This window comes from Podarcis liolepis (genome assembly GCF_965112155.1).
Source record: "Podarcis liolepis genome assembly, chromosome: 16".
Classification (NCBI taxonomy): domain Eukaryota; kingdom Metazoa; phylum Chordata; class Lepidosauria; order Squamata; family Lacertidae; genus Podarcis; species Podarcis liolepis.
Genome location: NC_139567.1, coordinates 17,004,207 through 17,010,135, shown reverse-complemented (window position 1 = coordinate 17,010,135; position 5,929 = coordinate 17,004,207).

Below are 5,929 nucleotides of genomic sequence, written 5' to 3'. Positions count from 1 at the left end.
CTGTTCTGCACCCTGCTCAGAAGCGAATTACCTTAAGCAGCAGTATTAATAACACGGTTATAATTAAGCTTCATTACTGTAGGCAGTTTGCTGAAACAAATTGCTTCTTCATTATTATTATGGCACCTTTGGTAAAAAGACGATTCCCCCAGAATGCGACCTTGATGCTTTATATAGTAAAAGCCAAGCTCGGGTAGAGATGCGAGGGTGAATTAGCATCCGTTGCCTCCTATATCAAGCTCATTAAAGGAAAGGCGACTCAAGTCACAACCAGGAAGCCCGCTAGAAATTTTAATCTGTGTGAAATGGATAATGAATAGGGTTGAACTTTCCCTGACATTTTTATACTGGTGCTTTATATTATGCACACATTAAAAATATAAATATATATTGTTTAAAGAGCAAAGGGGGGAAAAGAGGGACTAGACACACTTGACAGTTGGAGCAAATCACAGAACCAGGAGTGGTGTATTTGATATGGGCTTTCCTGACTCAGATGCATTATTGCACATGAGTAGATCCAGGACAACTTTTTTCCTCCACTTGGAAGGCTTCCATCCCAAACACTTTACAAAAGAAGTCCCGTTGAACTTAGCAAGACCTATTTCTGATAAACATGCATACACTTGCCCTTCAAAATTGTTGTTTTTATTTTAAATTTTGTAACCTGCTGTTCCTTCAAGGAACTCAGGGCCATGGCCATGAGATTTACCCCATATTTCCTTCACAATGCCCCTCTGAGGTGGTTTAGGCTGACAGATAGGAGCTGCCTAAGATTGCCCCAGTGAGCTGCACATCTGGAGAGATTTGAACTCAGGTCACCACAGTCAGTGGCGGAGCTTCATGCACCAGGGGGGCAGAGAGCAGACGGGGCGGGGCTGGGGCGTGTCCCGGGACGTGACGCACCACCCACAGGGGCAGGGCATGCATCCTGGGGGTGTGGCGCGCCACCCGCAGGGGTGTTGTGTGCATCCTGGGGGTGGGGCATTCCACCTGCAGGGGTGTGGTGCCCAACGTGGGCCGGGGGGCAGCCGCAATGGCACCCTACTGGGATAGCGCTGCCAGGAGCAGTACTCTCCCCCCGCACTCCTCTTCCTCTGCCAGTGACCACAGTCCCAAATTCACACAGCAGGTCCTGAATCTGAGTCCCTCAAGAGGTTTCAGTTCAAATCACTGAACTCCCAGCATTAAGCCCTTTCCAGGAGTTTGTGCCTTAGTGCAGTGTAAATTCTGCCAAGGAGGATGAGTATGCTTGCCCCACCCCTGTCTGCTGCTGTCCTTGTGACACTCAATGAGTTCTTAAATTTGCAGGGAGCCTGCATGAGTAGAACAGGGTCCCTGCTGCTGATGGTCACCCTTCAATTCATTTTTGGGAATGAGACAGAGAGGCTGGGACTCCACAGGATTAACACTGTGTGGAGGAACAAGTCCCTGAATAACATATATATGATAATCGACTGTTAAAGTGGAATCACTTGCTTGTGTGAAGCCAACAACACAGATCTGCTATCACAGGCCATTTTTCTTTATCACATATGCTTGTCGCTTTACAAAAGGATTGAGCTCGGTATGTGATAAGGAAAGAAATAATGTTCTGTTATATTGGATTCATGACAGTGTCTTCCTTTTAAACAAGGCAGTGCTTGATGGCTGCAGTTAAGCATGCAAAATAATGCCAATGGATGAAACTGATGTGATGAATAGACAACTCACAGAGTTTGGAAGAGTCACAGGAAACACGGATGGAACGGTGGAGAGAGCCTGGCCAGATTCATTAGGAATACATCTGACTGTCTGGCTTTGGCAGTTCCACGTTCCACAATATTTCACACGGAATCTGTTCCCACCATATGGATTCCTGAGAATATTTGCTTCCATTTAAAGATAAGTGTCACATCAGAAAATGCATCTGGATCAGGCCAGAGGGGGGGGGCCATCTTGTCCAGCCTCCTGCTTCTCCCAGGGGCTGACCAGAAGCCTCTTGGGCAGCCCAGTGGTAGGACCTGAGAAGGAACCACAGTGCTTTCCCCACTTGTGATTCTTAGCCATTGGTATCCAGAGGCATCATCCTGGAGATTGTATAGAGCTCTGACCCTCTAGGACAGTGTTTCCCAAACTTGAGTCTCCAGCTGTTTGTGGACTACAACTCCCACCATCCCTAGCTACCAGGACCAGTGGTCAGGGATGGTGGGAATTGTAGTCCAAAACCAGCTGGAGACCCCAAGTTTAGGGAACCCTGGTATAGAGCCATCACAGTTCCTGACATGAATGTGACTATGAATGTGTTCACCATGGTTCATACAGCCAGCCACCATGGCACATCCTAACCATGGATAACCTCATCCTCCATGAATTTGTCTAATCCCCCCTTCAAACCATCCAAGTTGACCATCACCTTAGTATAACTATGTGCTGTGTGGAGAAGTATCTCCTTTGCTTGCCCTGAATCTTCCAATATTCATCTTTATTGGGTAGCCCCACTCAGGTTCTAGTACAGGCATCCCCAAATTCAGCCCTCCACCTGTTTTGGAATTACAACTCCCATCATCCCTAGCTAACAGGACCAGTTGTCAGGGATGATGGGAACTGTAGTTCCAAAACAGGTGGAGCACCAAGTTTGGGGATGCCAGTTCTAGTATAACGTGAGAAGGGCAAAAAAAACTTCTCGCTATTCAATCTCTACACACCACATGTCAGTTTATTCATTTCTACAATGTTCTCTTTTTATTTGCCTCCCCACAAAAAAAAGAACCCTAAATGGCTCCAAATGGCGTCATATTTCTATGTGTGCTGGGGTGGGAGGGTGTTCCAGACCTCTTGGTCTTAGTCCTTTCTCTCATGCTTACAGATCCATTTCAAAAGATGCCAGTGGTCACTTTGAAAAGCTCCACTTTTTAGGGCAGCCATGGAGAACGTGTGGCCCTCCAGGTGTTGACGGACTTCAGCTCCCATCAGTCCCAGCCAGTATGGTCAGGGATGGTGGGAGTTTTAGTCTGGCAACATCTCATGGGCCACACATTTCTCATCCCTGGTTTAGGGAATGAAACTCATACAATCCCACACTCGTGGCCTCCATGCATCTTCTTCAACTGCCCCTTGGATCCCTATGCCCTGTCCCTGCACTGCTCTGTCCTCCAAGGTCTAAATCCTGCCCCAAACCATCTCGGAATAAAGCATGCAAATTAAAGAAGAGTACTTGCAGAATGAGCACACTTCCTCTTTAATTTAATTTCTCCTCTTTTTAACTTTACCCATAATGAGGCTTTCCCTTTGAAAGTCAGCCTAATTTTTGATTTATGCATATATATTAACAGATGCAAATGTTATGCAAATGTAGGTCATAGACCTTTCCCCCCTCCCCGCACAAGTCTTTTAAGGACCTAGCAATGCCTCCGATGTGTTGCGGTTAGTGCCTGAGGTCCTGTTTTGCTTTGCACCAAAATATGTTTCTTTCAGCTGACAGGAAGAGCGAAGTATGGTGTTGTTTGAAGAATCTCGGCTTCCATATGGCCATGGTTACCCAGCACAGTGGGGAAGCTCTTTGTCTAGCATGCAATTCTGGCACGGCCTGCAGAATGCAATGGAACATGGCTTCTTTTCCTTCCTCCCTTCCTCCCTTCCTCTTTCTTTCCTTCCTTCCTCCCTCCCTCCCTTCATCCCTTCTTCCCTTCCTCCCTTCCTCCTTCCTCCCTTCCTCCTTCCTTCCTTCCTCCATTCTCATGCATTATATGCTCTACATGGGTGGGCACGGACTGCTTATTGCAATAGCAAATGTAATAATAAATAATTGTCCATCCATACAAAAGGGCTGGTTGCTTCTCATTAAATCTTCATTTGACTTACCTTCAGCAGGCTTCAATGGCTGGGCCAGGCCAGGGCCAGAGGGTAGTCATATTCAAAAACAGGTCTGGAGAGAGTCTTCATCATTTATCCAAAGGTTCCTGAATTCAGTTGTGGGCCCTGCACTGGAAGCAGATGCTGGAATAGCAGCAAATTCTACACCTCTGTACCATCATGGGCAGAAGACTTTCGTGCTTCTGTGTCACACACCCATTTAAGTGTGTCCTCCACACTTGTGGTGGGTAGGGTGCATAGCTGTCAACTTTTCCCTTTTCTTGCAAGGAATCCTATTTGGAATAAGGGAATTTCCCTTTAAAAAAGGGAAACATTGACAGCTATGGTGGGGTGGCAAAGCCTCTGAGAGTTAAGATATACATACATACATACATACAAACATACATATAGTTTTATTTGTATGCCACCTTCCCACAGTTCAAATCATTCTCAAGGTGGTTTACAACTTGAAAAAAATACATAACTGCAATATAACAAAAATAGTCATAAACCGTAAATAAAGCATCAAAAAACACACAACCAAACTGAACAATTTCCACATAAATCACAAGTTCTAAAATAAAGATGCAAAAAAACCCAACATCAACAACACCCCCAAACAACAACACTGCCCCATACTGACCACCCATTCCCTAGCAGCAGCCACGGCCATGTCCCAGCCTCAGCCTTCAAGAGTCACATTTCCAAGCCCAGAACCTTTGGCACTAAAGTCTGGTCTTCTAACATCTTAAATGTCTTTGGATGGCGGTCTAGTAGCGCCCATACCAGGAATAACAGAGCCCAAGAAGTCCCGCCGAACTGAGAGATGGCTCAGAATATGGCAAGGTGAGTGGGGAGGAGTAGCAGCCACCGTTCACCATAGAATCCCAGGGCAGGTTACAGCAATATAATCATACAAGTAAAAACAAGTAAAAGATGAAAAAGCGTCTATATACCGTTACAAAATCAGGTAAATCAATTACAGGCAAAAAAAGGGCACAGAAGAGGTGGGTCTCACAGCGGGGAGGGGAACCAACCTTAATTGATAAAGGCCAGGGAAAGAGGTGTATCTTCAGCCTGCAACAAAAGCTGTATAATGAAGATGCTAGATGCAAGTCTGTAGGGAGGGAGTTTCACAGTTTAGGGGATGCCACAGAGAAAGCTCTCTAACGAGCTTCAGGATCATTTCCAGGATGGAAGGCATTGGAAAAAGCACAATATGTTATTGTGCTAATAATTATTAGCAATACAGGCAACCCACTCTTTCCAATGGATTCTTTCTACACCCCCCAGTCTTTAAGCCACCCCATCTTGCTGCTCCTGGACTCTGCCTGGGAGTGACTTCGCGTGCAGCGGACAAACAATCCAAATAATTTAATTAAATTTGCAATCACAGTGTGCTGCGCCGGGTTCCCAGTCTGTAAAGAGCAGCCGTGTATATGGTCTTAAAGGAAATCATTGCAAATGATGGACGAGCTTATTTCTGTTAAGCAAATTATGAGGAGGCGGGCAATGTCCTGAGTGTAATAATTCCCCTCCCCCTCCCCTCCCCTGCTTGCATTATTTATAGGGAATCAGCAATTAGATTGCGGAAAACAGTTTGTCTGCATAAAGCACGCTTAATTATCCAACCAGCCGCTATAAATCTGGGCACAGCCAATCAGGGTCTTCCTGAATAAATTACCACAGGGCTTCAAAGACAGGGACTGGGGAGGGTGACTAGGAGAAGGGAAACAATGGTGAAAGAACAGCTTCTCATTGGCTGAAGGAGTCCACCAGCTGCTTCTGCAGCGGACCATGGTTCAAACAGACCCATGGGGTGAGCTTAGCACATCTTGACAAGGTCCCTTGACTGCTGCCTTGGAGCTTCCCATGTAATAGGACATCTGGGAGCAGCCAACCTTGGTCCAAGCATCAGGCAGAGAAGGAGCAGATGCAGCAAGCTGGTTCTCTCCTTCTACTCCTGCCACTGCCTGAAGGAAGGACGCTCAGGATTGCAGAAACTAGGGAAAGTATCCTTTGATCTCTGGGGTTGACTGGAGGGAGAGGGAGATAGAGGGAGATAAAGGCCACTGGGAGTTTGCAGCCCCCGCCT